This window comes from Rhincodon typus, chromosome 15 (assembly GCF_021869965.1).
Source record: "Rhincodon typus isolate 14 chromosome 15, sRhiTyp1.1, whole genome shotgun sequence".
Lineage (NCBI taxonomy): Eukaryota > Metazoa > Chordata > Chondrichthyes > Orectolobiformes > Rhincodontidae > Rhincodon > Rhincodon typus.
Window position 1 is genome coordinate 3,954,774 of NC_063346.1, and position 11,050 is coordinate 3,965,823.

The following is an 11,050-nucleotide window of genomic DNA, read 5'->3' on the forward strand; positions in this document are numbered from 1 at the left end:
ATTGCAGTCCTTGAAATAAGAGGACATCTGGGATGTTCGAGAGTGGAATGCCCCTACACCGCTTTGATAGGGCTGGGGCTAGGGTTATCCCACGTCGAAACTGACTGTTACCTGAAGATACAAGATGTAGGAAAATAAGCTTTCATTCACCCCAGCGAGTCCTCTCTGCCATTCAGTGTCATCATGACTGAAATGATAATTCTTAACTCCACTTTCTGCCTTTTCCCCATAACCATTGATTCCCTGACTGATTGAGAATCTGTTTGTTTCAGCCTTGAATATACTTAACAACCCAGATTCTACAGCTTTGTATATAATTTCACAGATTCACTAGTGTCTGAAAGAGGAAATTCCCCCTCATTTCTGTCTTAAACGTGGCATGAATAATAATCCAGACATTCTAACCCTTTACTCCTGTTCTTTAATTTAACTCCTAGTCCCTGTAATCTACAACAGAACTTCTTGTCTACCGTTATTAATCCCAACAGACCATGATGACTGGATCCTCTCCTTCTCTAATATCCTTTTAAGTTAGTTCATGCTGTCCATTACCCATGGCAACATACCATGTGGAACTCAAGGAGACTAAACTGCAGGAAAATAAATCTCAGGAAATAATTATCTAAATTTATAGAACCTGGTGCCCAGGCCATGGTGCGTTTACATATAGATATAAGAATTTGTAATGGGAGAAAGTTAATGCAAAAGTGTGACAGTAAAGTGAAAACAGGCAGGAAATTGTTTTAACATACAAACAAGTAGAATTTTTTTTTACCTTTGTAAGACTGTGTATTTTACCATTTTGTTTGTGCAACCCATCTGAAGTATTACTGTACTTCATTTTTGTTTCTTTGCAGCCATAGAGTCATAGATAACATATTCAAAAGACCTGCTCCAAATAGCAGAAAGAGAAGCAAACAGAATTATAAAGGTATGGAGTATCTTTATGTGTATTTTATATATCTGTCATTATCAAGCTACTTTAGATGAAGGAACCAATTTTAAATGCATCCCCCAACTAAATGGTAATACATTTAATACAATACTTTATAATTGTATGGACAGAAATATAGCTACAGGAATAAATTGACGAAACATAATTTAGATGCGGGAGATCTGTGATCATTTATTAGATTATTTGGCCATGGAATGTGGACAATTATTGCTCTTCCCTAATTGTCCTAGAGAACATGATCAGCTGCCTTGTTTAACTTTGGGCCGTAAACGCATCCACAGTGCTCTTAGGGAGGGAGTTCCAGGAATTTGACCCAATGACTGTCAAGGAACAATGATATATTTCCAAGTCAGGATGATGTGTGACTCAGATGAGAATATGCAGGTGATGTTGTTCCCATTGTAGTACTGCCCTTATCCTTTTAGGTGGTGGAGTTGCAGGTATTTTCATATTTTGACTATTAGTATAGTACGTTTTTTAATTCATTTGTGGGACATGGATGTCGCTAGCTGGCCAGCGTTTATTGCCCATCCATAGTTGCCCTTGATCTTGTAGCAATTGGTGCAACTGAGTGACTTAGAGTCACAAAGATGTACAACACAGAAACAGACCCTTCGGTCCAAGTCGCCCATGCCAACCAGATATTCTAAATTAATCTCGTCCCATTTGCCAGCATTTGGCCCATATCCCTCTAAACGCTTCCCATTCATATACATATTCAGATGCCTTTTAAATGTTGCAATTGTAACCACATCCGCCACTTCCTCTGGTAGTTCATTCCATACATGCACCACCCTCTGCCTGACAAAGTTGCCCCTTAGGTCCCTTTTAAATCTTTCCCCTCTCAGTTTAAACCTATGTCCTCTAGTTTTGGACTTCCCCACCCCAGGGAAAAGACCTTGCCTATTCACCCTATCCATGCCCCTCATGATTTATAAACCTCTATGAGGCCACCCATCAGTCTTGTAAGCTGCAGGAAAATAGCCCCAGCCTATTCAGCCTTTCCCTATATTCAAACCGTTCAACCGCTGCAACAACCTAGCAAATCTTTTCTGAACCCTTTCAAGTTTCACAACATTCTTCCTATAGCAGGGAGGCCAGAATTACTCACAGTATTCAAAACATAGCCTAACTAATGTCCTGTATTGCCGCAACATGACCTCCTGACGCCTATACTCAATGCAGTGACCAATAAAGGAAAGCTTACCAAACGCCTTCTTCACTATCCTATCTACCCGCCATTCCACTTTCAAAGAACTATTAACCTGCACTCCAAGGTCTCTTTGTTCAGCAACACTCCCCAGGACCTTACTATTAAGTGTATAAATCCTGCCCTGATTTGCCTTTCCAAAATACAACACCTCACATTTATCTAAATTAAACTCCATCTGCCACTCCTTGGCTCATTGGCCCATCTGATCAAGATCCCATTATACTCTGAGGTAACTTTCTTCGCTGTCCACTACACCTCCAATTTTGGTGTCTTCTGCAAACTTACTAACCATACCTCCTACGTTCACATCCAAATCACTTAGATAAATGATGAAAAGCAGTGCACCCAGCACTAATCCTTGTGGCACAACACTGGTCACAGGCCTCCAGTCTGAAAAACAACCCTCAACCACCACCCTCTGTCTCCTACCTTCGAGCCAGTTCTGTATCCAAATGGATGGTTCTCCCTGTATTCCATGTGATCTAGCCTTGCTAACCAGTCTATCTTGTCAAACGCCTTACTGAATTCCACATAGAACATATCCACCACTCCCTCATCAATCCTTTTCTTTACTTCAAAAAACTCAATCAAGTTAGTGAGACATCATTTTCCACGCACAAAGCCATGCTGACTATCCCTAATCAGTCCTTGCCTTTACAAATACATGTAAATCATATCCCTCAGTATTCCCTCCAACAACTTGCCCACTAAACGACCTCTAGTCTTCTGGCACCCTACATTTGACCTACCTTTGAGAAATAAGGCAGGGCAGGTGACTAAAGTGTCAGTGGGGTGCACTTTGGGACCAGCGATCATAATTCTATTAGTTTTAAAATAGTGATGGAAAAGGATAGACCAGATCTAAAAGTTAAAGTTCTTAGTCATGAAGTAATATAGCATGGAAACAGGCCCTTCGGCCCAACTGGTCCATGCTGACTATTGAGCCCACTCAGCTAGTTCCAATTGCCCGCATTTGGTCCATATCCCTCTAAATCCTTCTCATCCATGTACCTATCCAAATGTTTTTTAAAAGTTGCCATTAAGCCGGCCTCAACCACTTTCTCCGGCAGCCCATTTCTTATACATACCACTCTCTGAGTGAAGAAGTTGCCCCTCAGGTCCTTCTTAAATCTATCTCCTCTCACCTTAAACCTATGCCCTCTAGTTTTCAATTCCCAATCCCTGGGAAAGAGACTATATGCATTCATCCTATCTATGCCCTTCATGATTTTATACACCTCAATAAGGTCACCTCTCATTCTCCTATGTTCCAAGGAATAAAGTCCTATCCTGGCCAACCTCTCCCTATAACCCAGGCCTACTAGTCCTGGCAACATCCTCGTAAATCTTCTTTGCACACTTTCCAGTATAGCTATGTCTTTCCTATAACAGGGTGACCAAAACTGTCCACAATACTTCAAGTGCAGCCTCACCAATGATTTATATAACTGTAACATAACATCCCAACTCCTATACTCAATGCCTCGACCGATGAAGGCCAGCATGCTAAATGCCTTCTTCACCAGCCTGTCCAATTGTGATGCCACTTTCAATTAACTATGTACTTGTACTCCTAAGTCTCTCTGTTCCACAACTCTCCTCAGGACCTTACCATTTATTGTATAAGTCCTACGTTGGTTTGACTTTCCAAGCAACATGTCACACTTATCTGCATTGAATTGCATTTGCCAATCCTCAACCCACTTCCCTATCTGATGAAGATCCTTCTGTAATTTTTGATAACCTCCTTTACTATCAATGATACCTTCTAATTTTGTATCATCCGCAAACTTACTAATCATGCCGCGTACATTCACATCCATAAATCATTATTTAAATAACAAATAACAAAGGTACCAGCACCAACCCCTGTGGTACACCACTAGTCACAGGCGTCCACTCCAAGAAAAAACCTTTAACCATCACCCTCTACTTCCTACTATTGAGCCAATTTTGAACCCAATCAGCCAGCTTTCTTTGGATCCCATGTGATTTAACTTTCATGACTAGCCTGTCATGCGGGACCTTGTCAAAGGCCTTACTAAAGTCCATATAGACAACATCCACTGCCCTGCCCTCATCCATCCTCTTGGTTACCTCTTCGAAAAACTCTGAAAGATCTGTCAGACATGACTTCTCGCGCACAAATCCACGCTGACTATCAGTAATCAGACCTTGACTATCCAAATGTTTGTTGATCCTATCTCTCAGTATCCTACCCAATAACTTGCCTACCACTGATGTCAGGCTCACTGGCCTATACTTACCTGGCTTATCTTTGCTACCTTTCTTAAACAATGGAACAACATTAGCCACCTTGCAGTATTCCAGAACTTCACCAGTGGCTAAAGATGAAGCAGAAATCTCTGCAAGGGCCTCTACAATTTCTTCCCTCGTCTCCCACAACGTCCGAGGATTGACTTGATCGGACTAAAGGATTTATCCACCTTAATGCACTTTAAGGCTGCAAACACCTCTTGTCTGGTAATGTGTATGGGGTCCAAAACATCCCCACTTGTTTCCTTTATTTCCAGTAAACACTGAGGAGAAATATTGATTAAAAATCTCCCCCATCTCCACACACTAACGGCCATGCTGATCTTTAAGGGGACCTATTCTCTCCCTAGCCACCTTTTTACTCCTTATGTAGCTTTAAAACCTCTTGGGTTATCTTTCACCTTATTTGCCAAATCAATCTCATACCCTCTTTTTGTTCTTCTCATTTCCATCGAGTGTGCTCCTGCACTTTTTATAGTAATCTAGAGATTCACTTGAGCCCAATAGCTGAAAACCAATGTATGCCTTCTTCTTTTTCCTGACTAGAGCCTCAATATCCCTCATCAGCCACGAATCCCTAAACCTGCCAGCTTTTCCCTTCACCTGTATTAATTTATTATTATTATTATTGTTATTATTACTATTATTATTATTACGCTGTATTATTTAGGAAATACTGTCCCTGGACTCTTGATATCACACTTTTAAAAGTCTCTCTTTGTCAGTCGTTCCTTTCCCTACAAACAGACTCACCCAATTGACCTCTGCTGGATCCTGCCTAATGGCCCCAAAATTGGCCCTGCTGTAGCACCTTTAGCACCTTAACCTGTGGACCTGTCCTATCTTTTTCCATAACTATGTTAAAACTAAGAGAGTTATGGCTGCTGGACCCAAAGTGCTCTCCGTCTGATACTTCAGTCACTTTCCTGACCTTGTTTCCTAAGAGGAGACCCAGTGTTGCACCCTCCCGAGTAGGGCCCTCTACATTTTGATATCGGAAACTTTCTTGGACACATTTGACAAATTTCACCCTGGGTGGCCCAGTCAATACAGAGGAAGTTAAAATCTCCAACTAATACTACTTATTATTCCTACAGGTATCTGTAATCTCTCTTCACATCTGCTCCTCTAGTACCTGCTGGCTATTTGGGGGTCTATAATACAGTCCCAACAGAGTAACCATCCCCTCCTTGTTTCTAAGTTCTAACCATATGGCCTCATTTGATGACTTAAGAATATCCTCTCTAAGCACTGTTGTTATGTCCTCCCTTATCAAAAGGGCAACTCCCCTTCCTCACTTATTTGTACTTCTGTCACACCTATAGCTTCTGTATCCTGGAACATTGAGCTGCCAATCCTGCTCTTCTCTCAGCCACATTTCTGTTATGGCTGTAATATCCCAGTCCCCAGAGACAATCCATGTCTAAGCTCATCTGCCTTACCAGTCAGGCCTTGTGCATTGAAATAAATGCACTTTAAACCAGAAGTCTTTTCCCTCCCTTTACTGTGCCCCTGGCTATTTTTTTTTCCTTTATTCATTCACGGAATGAGGGTGTCACTGGCTAGGCAGCATTTATTGCCCATCCCTAATTGTCCAGAGGGTGTTTAAGAGTCAACCACATTGCTGTTGGTCTGGAGTCACATGTTGGCCAGACCAGATAAGGATGGCAGTTGCCTTCCTTAAAGGGCATTAGTGAACCAGATGGGTTTTTCCAACAATTGACAATGGATTCACAGTCATCATTAGACTCTTAATTCCAGATATTTTATAGAATTCAACTTCCACCCTCTGCCGTGGCAGCGTTCAAACCTGGGTGCCCAGAATCTTATCTGGGTCTCTGGATTAACAGTCCAGCGATAATACCACGAGGCCATCACCTCCCCAGGTGGCCCCTCTCTTATTCAGAGTCCCATGCACCCACCCACTCCCCCTCCCCCCGCTAAACTAGTTTAAACCCTCCCGGGTAACGCAAGAAAATCTCCCCGCGAGGACATTGGACGCCTCCAGTTCAATTGCAACTCGTCCCTCTGGTTCAGGTCATCTCTACTCCAGAAGAGATCCCAATGATCCAAGAACTGAAAACCATGCCCCATACACCAGCTCCTTAGCCACGCATTCATCTGGCCTATCTTTCTATTTCTATCCTCACTGACACATGGCACTGGGAGTAATCCGAAGATCACTACCCTTGAGGCCGTGCTTTTTAAATTCTTACTCAACTCCCTATGCTCATTTCGCAGGACCCCATCCCTTTGTCTACCTATGTCATTTGTACCGATGTGAACTATGACCTCTGGCTGTTCACTCTCCCCCTTCAGAATGTTCTGCAACCGCTTCTTAATTGGAGGAAGGCTAATTTTGACAGTATTAGGCATGAACTTTCAAAAGTTGATTGGAGGCAGATGTTTGTAGGTAAAGGGACAGCTGAAAAATGGGAAGCCTTCAAAAATGAGATAACCAGTGTTCAGGGACAGTATGTTCCTTTTAGGGTGAAGGGGAAGGCTGGTAGATGTAAGGAATGCTGAATGACTAGAGAAATCGAGGTTTTGGCCACGAAAAAGAAGAAAGCATGCATCAGGTATTGACAACAGAGGTCAAGTGAATCCTTAGAAGAGTACAAAGCAGTAGGAGTATACTTAAGAGGGAAATCAGGAGGGCAAAAAGGGGACATCAGATAGACTTGGCAAATAGGGTTAAGGAGAATCCAGAGGGATTTTACAAATACATTACAGACAAAAGGATAACTAGGGAGATAATAGGGCCCCTTAAAGATCAGAAGAGCTGCCTATGTATGGAACCGCAGGATTTGGGGCAAGATACTAAACAAGTATTTCACATCAGTATTTACTGTGGAGAAGGATATGGAAGATATAGAATGTGGAGAAATAGATGGCAATGTCTTGAAAAATATCCATATAACAGAGGAGGAGGTGCTGGATGCCTTAAAACACATAAAGGTGGATAAATCCCCAGGACCTGATCAGGTGTACCCTAGAAGTCTGTGGGAAGGTAGGGAAGTGATTGCTGGACCCTTTGCTGAGATGCTTGTATCGTCGATAGCCACAGGTGAGCTGCCAGAAGACCGGAGGTTGGCTAATGTGATGCCACTATTTAAGAGGTGGTAAGGAAAAGCCAGGAAACTTATAGACTGGTAAGCCTGACATCAGTGGTGGGCAAGTTGTTGGAGGGAATACTGAGGGACAGGATTTACATGCATTTGGAAAGGAAAGGACTGATCAGGGATAGTCAACATGGCTTTGTGCATGGGAAATCATGTCTCACTAACTTGATTGAGTTTTTTGAAGAAGTAACGAAGAGGATTGATGAGAGCAGAGCGGTGGACGTGATCTATATGGACTTCAGTAAGACGTTTGACAAGGTTCCCCAAGGTAGATTGGTTAGCAAGGTTAGATCTCATGGAATACAGGGAGAACTAGCCATTTGGATATAGAACTGGCTTGAAGGCAGAAGGTGGTAGTTGAGAGTTGCTTTTCAGCCTGGAGGCTCATGACTAGTGTTGTGCTACAAGGATCGGTGCTGGATCCACTGCTTTTCATCATTTATGTAAGTGATTTGGATGTGAACATAGGAGGTATGATTAGTAAGTTTGCAGATGACACCAGAATTGAAGGTGTCGTGGACAGCATAGAAAGTTACCTCAGAGTACAATGGGATCTTGATCAGATGGGCCAATGGGCTGAGGAGTGGCAGATAGAGTTTAATTTAGATAAATGTGAGGTACTGCATTTTGGAAAGGCAAATCAAGACAGGACTTATTCACGTAATGGTAAGGTCCTGGGGAGTGTTGCTGAACAAAAGGACCTTGGAATGCAGGTTCATAGTTCCTTGAAAGTGGAGTCACAGGCAGATAGGATAGTGAAGAAGGCATTTGGTATGTTTGCCTTTATTAGAAAGTGGATTGAGTATAGGAGTTGGGAGGTCATGTTGGGGGTGTACAGGATATTGGTTAGGCCACTTTTGGAATACTGTGTGCAATTCTGGTCACCCTGCAATAGGAAGGATGTTGTAAACTTGAAAGGGTTCAGAAAAAATTTACATGGATGTTGCCAGGGTTGGAGGGTTTAAGCTATAGGGAGAGGCTGAATAGGGTGGGGTAATTTTCCCTGGAGCATCGAAGGCTGAGGGACTTATAGGGGTTTATAACATAATGAGGGGCATGGATAGGGTAAATAGACAAGGTCTTGTCCCTGGGGTGGGGGAGTCAAAAACTAGAAAACATAGGTTTGAGGTGAGAGGGGAAAGATTTAAAAGGGACCTGAGGGGCAACTTTTTAACACAGAGGATGGTGCATGTATGGAATGAACTGTCAGAGGAAATGGTGGCGGCTGGTACATTTACAACATATAAAAGGCATGTGGATGGGTATATGAATTGGAAACGTTTAGAGGGATTTGGGCCAAATGCTGGCACATGCGACCAGATTTATCCAGGATATCTGGTCAGCCTCAAAAAGCCAGACTGAAGGGTCTGTTTCGGTGCTGTAGATCTCTATGACTCACCTGTGGCTATCGATGATGCAAATATCTCAGCAAGAGGCTCAGCAATCACTTCTCTAGCTTTCCACAGATTTCTAGGGTACACCTGATAAGGTCCCGGGGATTTATCCATCTTTATGCATTTTAAGACATCCAGCCCCTCCACCTCTGTAATGTGGACAATTTTCAATATGTCGCTATTTATTTCCCATGGCTTGCTATGTGATTTCAGAGAACGGTTGAGAATCAGCCGCATTGCTGTGGGTCTGGAGTCTTTCGTAGGCCAGACCAGGTGAGGATGGCAGATTTCCTTCCCTGAAGGACATTAGTGAGCCAGATGTGTTTTCCCAACAATCAACCATGGTTTCATAGTCATCAGTAGATTCTTAATTGCAGATAATTTTTTTTTATCAAATTCAAATTCCACCATGTGCTGTGGTGTGATTTGAACCCCTGTCACCAGAATGTTAGCTGAGTTTCTGCATTAATAGTTTAGTAATTCAATTCACTCCATATGATATTAAGAAACAGTTGGAGACACTGGATAATGTAAAGGGCCCTGACAACATTCTGGCAATAGTACCAAAGGCTTACGCTCCAGAACTTGCCGCTCCCCTAGCCAAGCTGTTCCTGTACAGTTACAACACTGGCATCTACCTGACAATGTGGAAAATTGCCCAAGTATGTCCTGTATATAAAAAGCAGGACAAATCCAACCCGGCCAATTTACCACCCCTTCAGTCTACTCTCAATCATCAGTAAAGTGATGGAAGGTGTTTTCAACAGTGTTTTCAAGCAGCACCTGCTCAACAATAACCTGACGCCCAGTTTGGGGCCTGCCAGGACCACTCAGATCCTGATCTCATTACAGCGTTGGTTCAGACATAGACAAAACAGCTGAATTCCAGAGGTGAGGTGAGAGTGACAGCACTTGACATCAAGGTTGGATTCGACTGAGTTTGGCATCATGTAGCCCGAGCAAAACTGGAATCAATGGGTATCGGGGACAAACTCTCCAGTGGTGGGAGTCATACCTGACGCACAGGAAGATGGTTGTGTTTGTTGGAGGTCAATCATCTCAGCTCAGGACATCTCTGAAGAAGTTCCTTAGAGTAGTGTCCTCAGCCCAGACCTCTTCAGCTGCTACATCAATGACCTTCTCTCATTATAAGGACAGAAGTGGGAATGTTCGCTGATGATTGCACAATTCAGCACCATTCACTACTCCTCAGATACTGAATGAGTCCATGCTCAAATGCAACAAAATCTGGACAATATCCATGCTTGGGCTGACAAGTGGCAAGTGACATTCACGCCACACAAATGCCGGCTATGACCATCACCAATAAGAGACAATCTAACCACCACCCCTTGACAATCAATGGTGTTACTATCACTGAATCCCCCCCTATCATCGACCAGAAATTCAACTGGACTCACCACATAAACACAGTGGCTACAAAAGCAGATCAGAAGCTAGGAATACTGCGGCGGGTAGTTCATCTCCTGTCCGCCATCTACAAGGCACAAGTCAGGAGTGTGATGGAATACTCCCCACTTGCCTGGATGAGTGCAGCCTCAACAACACTGAAGAAGCTTGACACCATCCAGGACAAAGCAGCCCATTTGATTGGCACTACAACCACAAGCATCCACTCCCTCCAGCACGGACACTCAGTAGCAGCGGTGTGTCCTATCTACAAGATGCACTGCAGAAATTCACCAAAGATCCTCAGACAGGACCTTCCAAACCCATGACCACTCCATTTAGAAGAACAAGGGCAGCAGACATATGGGAACACCAACACCTTCAAGTTCCTCTGAAAACCACTCACCATCCTGACTTGAAAATATATCACTGTTCCTTCACTGTTGCTGGGTCAAAATCCTGGAATTCCATACCTAATGGCATTGTGGGTCAACCCACAGCTGGTGGATTGCAGTGGTTCAAGAAGGCAGTTCACCACCACCTTCTCAGGGGCAGCTAGAGATGGGATAAATGCTGGCCAGCCAGCGACGCCCACGTCCTATAAATGAATTAAAAAAACCCACTAAGACATCGCCTCCCCCAATGGCCCAGATATTCAGAGATAGTAGGAACTGCAGAT